Here is a 12,932-nt window from a genome sequence, read left to right as displayed (position 1 = left end):
CCTACAAAGGACGTCCGAGTGTCATATCCCATTTCCCGTCCTCCAGTGCAGGGAGGCGAATGTTTGAAAGAACGTCCAGCACCTGGCCTTGGAGCGCGACTGCGTTTCATTATGAGAGGTGCGCGGCCAGGCACACACACACCCTTTCAATTCCCCTGTAAAAGTCAACGATTGTGACATCAATCAAGTCTAACACGCGTTCCGCGCAGTGGCAGGGCTCATTGGGTCAGCTCGCAGATACTACCACAGAACAGCCAATTATTCCTGATATAAAAGTCACCACATAGCATCCCACAACCCACGCGTGCAGCCAAGAAATCAGAAATAAGAAACACAATCCCCAGCCCCAGCCCCAGCCCCAACCCCCTTTTCAATTTCAATAAATCGTGCTTTTAGTACTCCCCTATTTTCCTCTTTGGCAAAATGCTAGCAGGGCCTCACCGTGCACTGTTTACCATTGCCGTAGTTATATGCTGGAGTGAGGATTTGGAGGTAAAGAAAATTGTACGCATGCGTACCTGCGGAGGACTGTCCTTGGTGGCGCTTTAATATCCGCGCAATATGTATTATTCAAAGCATTTGTTCATCCCTGGGTCGCAGACTTTCCTTGTGAGTTATCCCTGGGGAAGCAGAGTGTAAATCAGAATTTATATTTGATAAATTTTTGCTATAAAAAATAAAACGGAGAAAAGGGAGAAATGAGACACAAGCCGGGGTCAATTTGCTGTGGTGACCCTCTGGAAAAGTTGGATGCAGCACCCCCTGCTGTGTTCCTGGGCTAGTCTTTCGCTCTACTCATTTGGTGTTGTTCTCTTGGTCAACGTTATGCGCGTATGCCGATATGGACCACTTCGTAGTTACACAATACTCTTGTATGCTCCCTTGAATCCATTATGGATAGGCATCAGGTTTTCCAGGGGCTTGGGTTCATTGTTACTAATAAAGAAAGGCTCGGTATTACACTCACCGAGCACTTTATTAGGAGCTTTTTTACTTTATTATACCTACTTGTTCATGCGATTATCTAATCAGCCAATTGCGTGGCTGGAGTGCAATGCATACAATCATGCAGATACGGACCAGGAGCTTCAGGTAATGTTCACATCAACCATCAGAAGGTGGAAAAAATGTTATCTAAATAAAGTGCTCACTGAGTGTATATCCAACAATGTCTTCACTTGCTGTATTTTCCGTGTCATGTCGACAAACAAGCTTTGATGAAAAGTCCGTTGGTACGGTTAGTAAATATAACTGCAGTTAGCAGATATAACATATGACAACCATGTCCTAACTACAAGAACATTAAGACCCAATTTGCAGCTAACATCAAACTATCTTGTGGAGACATATTGGCTTTCCATGTAAAATTTAATTGAGGAATTTTTATGACGAAAAGTAATCTGTTCCACAGTATACTGTACTTGCAGCTCTACAAAGGACAAAAACTACCTCACATTTTAGAAATTACCAAAGCAGTCTAAAGCTTATCTGGGGCCTGATCTTAGCGTTTACCAACACCCATTTATTTAACGGTTCAGCTTGCTAATATAATACTGTGTATTCTTTGGTAAAATTGATTATAAAAAAGCAGTTATCTGCCTTGTTTACAGGGTCACTCCACTCTCCACTTTAGGTGTCCTTCCTTCTGTCTCTGGGTGGTTGGGTGGCAAGGGGTGGAGCCGGGGCAGATTGGCAGAGACTCTATTTAGAAGGTCACTGAGCTTTTGAGGTGGGAACTTCAGGGGTTGTGTTGATCAGAATACGGCCAGCTTTCCTTCCTCTCCCGATGTGCTCCATAATTTCTCTCTCTTCTCTTCTACCTCTTACTACATTTCTACATGTTACAGAAGGCAATTTTGGAGCTGATGTAAAGTGCTGGCGTAAGTTGGGGTCAGCATTGTTTGTACATGGGGTGGGGTGTGGTAAATTGGTGGAGCGGGAAGATTTATTGGAAAAGGGAGAGTCGTGGTAGTCGTAGCAGAGCGTGAGTAGTTGATAGATGAATAAAATGGCCAGACCGCCTCCTAACGAGATCATAAAGTGGGAACAAAGCTTCGCTATGGAACAAAAAGGCCCCTCTTCCCCTGGAGAGCCTGCTTCATGCAGGTGACAGAAGGGACGCAGCTTTGGTACAAATTCAGCAGCTTAATCGCCCTCTTGAATATAGGGTATTGAATGATTTTTTTTGGGGGGGTCGGGGTGGGGGGGAGGGGGCGTAGCAGTCACCACAGTTTCATTGCGAGCTGGCACTGCCTCAATTTGGGTTCATGTGGGTTCATGGCCCTTCATAACTAAACACCAACACTTTCTTTCTCACTCTGTGCAATTTTTTTCAGGTTCTTATACTGCCCACTACAGGAGGATGTGGTAATCATTTGGAATGTGTGTTTATTGCATGCCTAAAATGCCATTTTACCTCTAAACCAATCAGTTTTGTGTTCTGCCAATCAGGCGTGATCTTGCATACAGAACAGGCAGTTGGGTAAGATCAGAATGGACCCCAGAGTGAGCTAATGCCAGAGACAACTGAACAATGTTGATCAGCATTCATTAATCCAGGATAAACCCACCCACATACCATTTCCCAAGCATTAGATTAAAATAAAAACAATAAAACAAACAAAAACTGGATTTTGTTAGTAGTGATCAGAGAGTGAAGCCTCCATGATTCCAATAATAGTACAAATTATCAGATGCTATCAGTGACTCACTGTTCTGAACCAATCACAGTGCAATACTGCAGAAAGAAAATGGTTGCCACCTTTGTGAGTTGAAAATCTAGATTTGGAGATGGCAGATATGAAATGCTGTTAGGAGGGTGCTGGCTTTTAAATGCCAGAAAAGTGTTCCCAGCTGATGTAAAGTAAATTACACTAAGTATAAAAATGATGAATTTCTCATGAATATGGCAATAATGCTACTGTTTCCATGTGTATTCTTGTGTTCTTGTGACAGGCAAAAAGTAATTGATGTTTCAAAGCTCCAAGGAGATCAACTCAGACTTTTAAGGTCACTGAATTGGTGGCAGCTTTTCAGGTTTCAAAAGACTTTAAAGCTGGACTTATGGACCCGTATTGGCAGCCTCGGTCACAATATATAAGCGAGGCCTTCTTTTTTCAATCATAGGTGCATTTGTCGACACATCTATGATTAGGTCAAGTTGCCGGCTGGTTAGAGAGGCTGTGGGCTTGCTCTGCGAGTGTCTGGTAGTGCTAGGGTCAAGATGACGAAATCTCAAGAGGAGGGGTCACCCTTGTCTCCCTCCAGACCTGTCCTCCAGGTCACTGTCTTTTGAAAGGTGGGGGGGTTCCAGTCAGAATCAGTCAGAGAACACGGTCATACACCCCCCCCCCCCCCCCCCCCAGTATCCAGTTAACCCTTTAACCTTAAACCTAACCCCCCACCAAACATCCAAAACAAGCCAAGAATGTGGGAATTCTCAAACTGACACCCCACTAAAGAGGAGTGACCCTACCCCCATGTCCCAAAACCACATGGTTGTGGAAGTTGGATCTCAGAAACACTCTCTCCCCTTTCCAACCACAGCTGGGTGCAGCGCCACTGTAGGCTGTCCACAAAAATAAGAAAATGTGTGTGTTTATTTGTTTCACACTCCTATTATATACACTTTATCCATTTGTCCATGTGGGATATATGCCGACAGATATCTCATTTAATTTGTTCCATTAGCTCCTGGACACAAAGGCTGTGCCACTCTCCCGTCCGATCATTCCAGCACACCATGCCCAATTTATCACTGCTAGTGCTGAAAGTGCCCCCACCTGCCCCAGTATGAACACCCTGTGATATTGATTGGCCTTTTTCTGCCATTTTGTTTCGCCCACACACCCCAAAACCCCCGCAGTGAGAAGAGGCAGGGGGCTGTGTTTGCTCCCAGTTGGGCCAGGTGTGAGGGTAATGGGATTGGAAGTGTCTGTGAGAGAGCTAATAAAATTAATGGAGCGCTGTCACAGGGAGCACAGCCCAGACTGACACATGCTGATGGTAATATTATTATTTATTATTATTTTTTCATTACTTTTGTTCAGGGGACCCCGGTTATCCTGAATGACTTATGCATACACAGCTCGCATATTTTATGGCTACTCAAGACTGCTATATATAGGTAATGTGTACAGCAGCAGATCTGGGATTAAAACCCCGCCTCCTTCTGTTGGTTCACCTCATTCAGCACCACACTGCATCACACCAAAGGCCACAGGCCAGTCACTCTCTCCTGTCCCACCATTGCTGTGCTGTCAACTGATTTCCAGTTATTTTAGAGCTGAACCAGGCTGGCTCATTATAGCCCCCTTTTCACTGTAGAGCTGGAACCAGACTGGCTCATTATAGCCCCCTTTTCACTGTAGAGCTGGAACCAGACTGGCTCAAATGCTCATATTCAGAGTGACTTGTACAGCGGAATATTTACTGAAGCCATTGTTATGTTAAGTACTTAGCTGAAGAGCACACCTGACAATACCCACCTGGGAATCAAACCTGCAACATCTGACTTAGCTCCCATGGCAGGGAGCCTCCACCATGCAAGGGAATATTCATAAGTCAGCAATGGTGCGAAACACCCACCCCTCCCAAAAAAATTAAAAACAGACGTTCATCTCGCGTCCCGTAGAGATTGGATTTAGAAAACATAAATGGCAGATTAGTGGGAAAGGCCCCGGAGTGGATTATCTGATCATCTCCACAGCTCATGCTGCGAAGCTCCCCTCTGATTGCAGTGGGCAACGGAGGGGCGCGGGGGTCCGGAGAGCGGGCCCCGCGGCCGGGACAATGGCATTAGGAAATCCTCTCTGTAGATTCACGGGCGCGCATTAAAGGGCGAGCTGACCCGGGGGGCTCCCGCGCGAGGGCCTCCCCATTGTAGGCGGCTGATTGATGTTGACGGGGGTCATCTAAGCCGGGCTGTGTGCTCAGGGCCCGCGCACTTACACGCATGTGTTTGGCTTTAATGAAACGGCCGCAGCGAGGAGCTATGCTACCTGACGGCCTGGGTGTCGCCACCTCGCCCCGTCTCTGGTCGGTGTCGGGAGAACACGCACGTGAACGAACCCAGCTGAGGTCCAGGTGAAGTCTGACTCCGCAAGGTGAGTTGTTTTACGTATATTCACTTATTTATCAGTCATGGATATCAGCAAAACAGAGAGAAAATACAATAATTACCATCAAACGCAGCATAGAAGTAAAAACGAATTACATTTGCCTAATAGATTTGGTTTACTTGTCAAAGCTGTAGTGAGGGTGTATTACTTCTGACTGAAGAGGACAGCATGTTTGCGGGGAGACTGAATCTGAGCACCAGTTGGTCACAGTTTTGGGTGACATGATGTATTCATTCTCTCTGAGCTGTGTCTCAGAGCACTGTTGCACTTTGCACAGGAAATTAAGGAGTGCAGGCACGAGCCCACCACACTCAGGCAGGCAGGTGGGCAGAGGAGGGGATTCATTTCAGCCATTGAAGTATTGAGCTGAAATCGATGGAGGAGAAATCGTTCGACAAGCCGTCTCACCCATCCTTCAGAGCCAAGACACAGGGGGGGGGGGCACTCCGTCCATATTCAGCCCTCTGCACCCAATCCTTTAGGAACACATCAATTCTGCCCCCACCCCATCCCCCACCAAAGAACATGGTCATTTAAAATGTGGGGGCAGCCTGTAGCGGGTGGCCTGTAGTGTAGTGGTTAAGGTACATCACTGGGACCCGCAAGGTCAGTGGTTCGATCCCCAATGTAGCCATAATAAGGTCTACACAGACATTGGGCCCTCGAGCAAGGCCCTTAACCCTGCATTGCTCCAGTTGAGGATTGTTGCCTGTTAGGCTAATCAACTGTAAGTTGCTTTGGATAAAAGCGTCAGCCAAATTACATGTAATGGTACATGTAATGTAAATGTAATGTAAAAAAGAAAATAAAAATGATCATGATCATTCTGAACCCCACTCCTGTAAGAGTAAGGCCATTTTGACCCTGTTCTGATCAGCATCGACCAGGACAGGGAGATAGACAGGGACCTCAACAGGAGATAGGGACATAGTTCCCTCCATAATGTTGGGGACAAAGACACATAGTTCCTTGGTTGGGCTCTGTACTCCACAATTTTAAACTAAGCAAACAATCCCCATGTGATTAAAGAGCACATTCTTAGCTTTTATTAAAGGCTGTCCCCCTGTTCAGTTCACCATAATGTTTGGGACAAATCACTTCACAGGTGTTTCTGTCAATCGCTTCCTTAATATATGTCCTGTCAACATGAGTTATGCCAATGGTTAAGGTAAATAAGAAGAAACAGTCATAGGCCAAACCATAGGCTCATGCTTTGGAACATCATAAAGAAGAAAGAGCACGGGTGAGTGAATTAATGGAATCACCAGAAGAGCCTCATAGTTGACAAAATATGAAAAACCTCTAATCAGACCTCTAACAGATCAGAAACACTCTTCAGGAGCCATGCATGGAGGTGTCATTGATTGCTGTCTGCAGAAGACTTCATGAACAGAAATAGAGGCTACACAGACAAGCAATGGTCAAGTACAGGCAGACGGGAGTATCACAGATAAGCAAGTTCGTAGTCGAGAATACAAGCAGGGGTCCGATTACAGCAGGTCAAATACAGACAAAAAGGAAGCTCAGAAAGTAGGGGTAAACAATACAGGTCAAAACAGTGATCAAGCAGGGTAACCACTGGAGAGAATGACTGTAGCACATTACGATCTGCCAAAGGACTGAACAAATCGGCAGGCTTAATTAGAAGGCTATAATTAGAAGAAATGATTAACAGGTGGGTGACTAAGAATCAGGAAACAATGAACAGGTGCAACATATAATGAACAGAAAACAAAACTACAGAAAGCCACAAGGGATAAAAAAAAGGCTAAACACAAGAAAACAGACAACTGAAACTGAAAACAAGAAAACACAGATCATGACAGGGTGTTGCTTCATCCTACAAAACAATGATCCCAAACAAACTGCTGAAGCAACAAAATGGTTTTTCAAACCAAAAAACTGTTAAGTAATTATTGACTGGCCTGGCCAAGTCAGTCACGTGATCTGATTCCAATATATGAGCTGAACATATGTTTCATGATTCTGAACATATGTTGGAGAGAAAACTTGAAGAGGCAACTAACCCCCAAAACAAGTAGGAGCTGAAGAGGGCTGCAATACCAGCCTGACTGAGCATCACCAGAGAAGATACTTCAAGCATCATTGAGCTTGTTAATCATGCAAAACAGACCATGGATCAGGATCAGTTAAAAGGAGAGATCTCTATCTCCACATCTGAAAGAAGGGGTGAGGCCTATCAGTTCAGTTTTAGGATGCTGTCTCAACCATTACATTACAATCACCCAGCATATGCTCTTATCCAGAGTTACATAGTAGTGGAGAACAACAGTGTTACTGATAGAAATACAAAAATATGGTAACACCAAGAAGGCACAGAGGCCCATGTATAATCAACAAGTTCACCTAAGAAAAAACAATTTGCACTGTAACTGAAGTTTCACTGGACAGACAACCTTTATTTACACAGCTATACTCTAACCTGATCCGAGAGGAAATCTTCCAGATCACATGTGTATGTCTCTGTCGGTGATTTGTCTATTTATGGCCTTCACAGGCCTCAGTGTTCTGTTCTTCGTCCTTTTGTTATGTTCTGACTGCTTGGCCATGGCGGTTTCTCCGGAGCGAGATCAGCCTTGGAGCGCAGGCTAAATTGCAAACATCCGAGAACCATTTTCACGCCACGGAAGCCATTTTCTCTGTGCTCTCGAGAGAAAAGGACAAGTCCTTGTGCCCGTCATTCTTTCACACCAACGCCACGTTCCGGTGTTAGTGCTTAGTAGAGCTCCACTGTGTAATTCCACACAGCCTTGCGAGCATTGTGTTTTTATGCTACTTCTGCACTGTGCAAAGACCTTTTTTTTTTATCAGGGGAAAAATGGGCTTTATTTGTTGCCAAAAAAGTGTCTGCTGTCAGTTACAAAAGAGGACTCATAAGAATCTCCCCCCCTTGTCCCTCCCACCCCCTGCTGCTGCCGTTGGACACCATGATTCCATTACACCCGCCCCCCCCCCACGCTGGAGTTCCAGGCTCCACAGTGATGCTGGGAAAGTCGGGGGAAAGGAAGGTGTCCCTTGGGGAGGGAGGGGGGGGTTTGTTACGGAATGCCCAGTGCGAGGTAGGTGGTGGTGGTGGGGGGGTGAGGGTGACAGGGCTGAGGGGAGTGATGGGGAGACAATGGCGCGGGACATCTGTCACGCGTGGCTGCCCCCCTCTCACTGAGGGGTCGCCGCGGCGGCAGGGCGGGGGCTGCCCCCCCTCGCTCTTTTCAGGAGACTTCTGCCCCCGCAACAATCGGCCTATTGTCTCACCCCCCAGCATCACCAACATTTAACCCTTCAAACCTGCTGCGCTTTCTCTCACTGCAGACACACAAACACACACATGGCACTCTCTCGCTCTCTCCCCCCCATCTCTCAATTCAATTGTGTTCAAATCAAAATGGCTTACTGGCCTGAAATGCAATCCAGTAAATATAAGTACATAACTTGGCAAAGCAAGGTAGACCAAATTAACATTTAGTAACATTACATACGCTCACTGAGCAATTTATCAGGTAGACCTGTACACCAGCGTGCAAATGCCAATTTAATTGTTCATGTTAATTTAATCAGCCAATCATGTGGCAGCAACTAAATGCATAAAAGCATGCAGTCAAGAGGTTCAGCTGCTTTTAAGACCAATTGTCAGAATGGAGAAGAAATGTGATCTCAGTGACCATGGAATGATCTTCAGTACCAGACAGGGTGGTTTCAATATCTCAGAAACTGTTGATCTCCTGTGATTTTCAAGCTCAACAGTCTCAATAATTTGCAGAGAATGGTGCTAAAAACAAAAAACATCCAGTGAGCAGCAGTTCTGCTGGCAAAATACTTGGTTAATGAGAGAGGTCAGAGGAGAAGGGCCAGACTGGTCAAAGCTGACAGGAAGGTGACAGTAATGCAAATAACCACACATTACAGTGGTATGCAGAAGAGCATCTCTGAACACACAATCCGTCAAATCTCTTAAGTGAATAGGCTACAGCAGCAGAATACTTAATAAGTAAAAAAAAAGAAGTCTCATAAATGCCTAATAAAGTGCTCACTGAGTATATTTTGTACACATAGTTAAGGGGGAAAACAAACTCTCTCTCCTGCTTTTTCTTTCTTTCTTTCCTTTATTCTTCTGGGAGCCCAGCTCCTCTCTGTACCTCACCCTGAGGGTCTTTACCACTCACGCACACCCACACCCTGAAGGTCTTTACCACTCACGCACACCCACACCCTGAAGGTCTTTACCACTCACGCACACCCACACCCTGAAGGTCTTTACCACTCACGCACACCCACACCCTGAAGGTCTTTACCACTCACGCACACCCACACCCTGAAGGTCTTTACCACTCACGCACACCCACACCCTGAAGGTCTTTACCACTCACGCACACCCACACCCTGAAGGTCTTTACCACTCACGCACACCCACACCCTGAAGGTCTTTACCACTCACGCACCCTGAGGGTCTTTACCACTCACGCACCCTGAGGGTCTTTACCACTCACGCACCCTGAGGGTCTTTACCACTCACGCAGCCTGAGGGTCTTTACCACTCACGCACACCCACACCCTGAGGGTCTTGTTCCCTGATGGAGACTTGGATTACGCATGATGTATGTTTACTGTAAACGGGATGTTTATTGTGGCAGCTCAGGCGAAGTACACTACATTCACTCTCAAGAGCAATGGCAGTACCCCGTTTGGGAACTGAACCTGCAGCTTCCCAGCTCACCTTTAAAAACCGCTGCCCCAGCGAACGCGCACTGCGCTGATCGGGTCGCCCCGGGTCACCTGTGATGTCACGGATTCCTCCCCCAGTAGGCACCGCGAGACTCGCTGGCCACGTCCACTTGCAAATTCAACCAGGGGAACTGCACCTGGCTCGCCCCGTCTCAAAAGAGAACACTAGGGAGGTCATGTGACAGGAATCGAGCACTATTTTCCACGTCTGAGGTGAGAGTAACTTTAAATATTGTGGCATTCGGCAAATGATCACAGCGCAAGTAAAAATGCTGGGCATATCCCCTCCCAAAATACAATATATAATACAATAACTGATTAACTCTTCAGTTCTGTTCTATTTTCACTATCATGTTCTCATCCTCTCCTCTTTTCCATTTACTTCTTTTTTCTCCTTCCGGCCTTACTCTTTTCCAAGTCTCTCCCTCCTCCCTCCTTCCATAGCTGGTAACAGATTGTGTAAAATATTAATACACAAAAATAAAGGTAGATATCCAAAGTAAAGAAGCCTGTATTCATTCTCCCTCTCTTTCAATGTTAATTCAGTCCCATACTTTACTGGCATGACATTACAGTGTTGCCAGGGTTACAAATAACAACAAGATGAGAAGAACCCCCCCCCCCCCCCCCCCCCCCCATCAAAACCTAAATCTGTGGTGGCATGCATACACTCGCACAGAAACACATGCCTACGTTTTCATCAATTCGCACATACTGTACGTACATACCACGCTCACCATATGTTTGCGTTGGTTGGCACTTCCATTCAAAAGAGATAATTTTTCGTTGCGCCCATTTCTGTGTTATGGATACCTTCAAATATACCTTGCACAAAAATAACTCAATTTAAATCCAAAGGATCTCATCAAAAGACCACTCATTTTGTTGACAATTGAAAATTTTTAATTAGAAAATTAATTAGAAAATACAAAATTCTTCATTTCAACGATGAATTGTCCATAGACGTATGCAGGGAGAGGCACATGCTAACGTTAGCTAACCATTATGTTGGGCTATAACGTTATATTGTCAGAAGGACCTTTGTGGCTAACTCATACCTAGCTAGATCTAAGAACTAGCTATAACTTGATATGGCGAAGCTTAACATAGTCTAATAAATGTTCGTGTTAGTTCGTGTTATCCAAATTGTGTTAGCTAGGTTGCTAGCACTATGATCACCTCACTATGGTCTGTCTTCTTCAACTAGTCAATAGCAACGTGTTTCATTTATTTTTATGAGTAACATACAGTGTTGCGAGCAAGTAACTGTTAAGACATAACAACAGCCATTCAACCAATATTAGCTAAGTTAACTAAATTAAACATTAGGCATTTCTAGCTCTTGACCTATCATCAAGTACTAATTGAACCTGCCAGTGTAAAACTTGAATCACAAAAAACTATGTATAAAGTTAAATATTTGCATTTGCTGAAAGCCTCAAAAGACATAAATTAAATTGATCAGCCCTAATGCTAACATTAGCCTGCTCCCCATCAAAGTATCAACACAGGTCTTTGACAACATGCTATAGCCTTGTTGCTTATATTCAATTTGTGCAGAACAACTCATTTATACAAAATTATATGGAATTAACATGGCAGCATATTATTTTGATGAATTCAATAGACAGAAAATAAATGTTTTATATTACATTTTAAATTAGTGCAACAGTGAGGATCAAAGTGGTTTGTGGGGGAGACATTGAGTGACATTATGTATAGGCCCATAAACATACAAATTGTAGGCTATACATCTGCTTCTTTTCATGAGATCAAAGCAAAATACACTGTATACTCTAAAATGTACACTTTAATGCAGGATCTACGATGAATCACACTAGTTAAAAAATTGTATGCTACATACCAACACAGTTTGTGGCAAGCTATGTTGAAAGATGTGCTCATAAATTGGACACATGGACATGTTGGAAATAAAGCATGTTTTAGAAAAGTGCAAAATATATTGACTCAAAATAAGGGAATTGACTTTAATATGCAAAATTGGCTATACACTTTACAGTGAACTACTCTAAGATTGTTTATGATTCAAACCTCTCAAATCTGCCCAGTGGTGAGTACAGGTCCTTTGGCATACAGTAGGCATTATACATGGCTGTAGCAGTCAGAGGTTTGTGTCGATACCTTTGATGGGGAGCAGGCTGATGTTAGCGTTAGGGCTGATAAATTTCATTTCCTGTCTTTTGAGGCTTCCAGCAAATGCAAACATTTCACTTAAGTATTGTGATTAATATACATACAAGCTATGGAGAATACACACACAGAGGGTTCTCTCTTTTTCTCTCTCCTTCTCATTCTGTTTTCCCCTCTCCCTTCATGTGTCCCTCTCTCTTCCCGTGAGGGTGCTTAGATGCTGTTTCCATGCTCCAGCGTGCTGTCGATGAATCTCCCGGCTGGCCCGTCTCCTCGCTGGGGCCCTGCGTTTGGGGGGCTCTCGGCTGACTGCAGGCATGCGGCGGTGCCCTGAGCCCCATCGATTATCGCGGCCGCTGTGTGTGAGGGGAGTGGCAGGATGACATTAGTACCCGGTGCTATAAGCACCAGGCCAACTCTCCCGCCTGCTAAGGGTAGCTCATGTAAATTGCAGATTGATTGCCTTGAGTATTTTTCTTGCTGTTCCCTGCTGCTGACTGCGGTCAGATCGTGGCTGGCCATTGTTGCCGGTAGCGGGAATGCGGAGTGGACAGCTGACCCTGCAGGGGTCCTGCTCAGCACTGCCCCCTGCAGGCCCAGTGAAGCATCTGCAGTCGTTCATCACCTCCAACTGCCGAATAAAAAGAATCAATAAAAAACAGAAGTGGCCATAAAATGCGTCCAAAATAGTGACGGGGAGTCCAATTGGGTGTGTGCACAAGCATATAACTGTGCATATGTATATGTGTACACTGTGCATGTGTGAATGTGTGTGTGCGTATATGTGGGTAGGTCTGTATGCGTGCGGATGCACGTGTGTATATACACTCAGTGAGTATTTATTACACTTATCTTGTAGACTTATTGGTCTTCTGCTGCTGTAGCCTATCCACTTGAGGTTTGACGCATTCTGTGTTCAGA

The sequence above is a fragment of the Conger conger genome, chromosome 10 (genome assembly GCF_963514075.1).
Source record: "Conger conger chromosome 10, fConCon1.1, whole genome shotgun sequence".
NCBI classification, from domain to species: domain Eukaryota; kingdom Metazoa; phylum Chordata; class Actinopteri; order Anguilliformes; family Congridae; genus Conger; species Conger conger.
The sequence above is the reverse complement of the archived record's forward strand: the minus strand, read 5'-3'. Positions refer to the sequence as shown.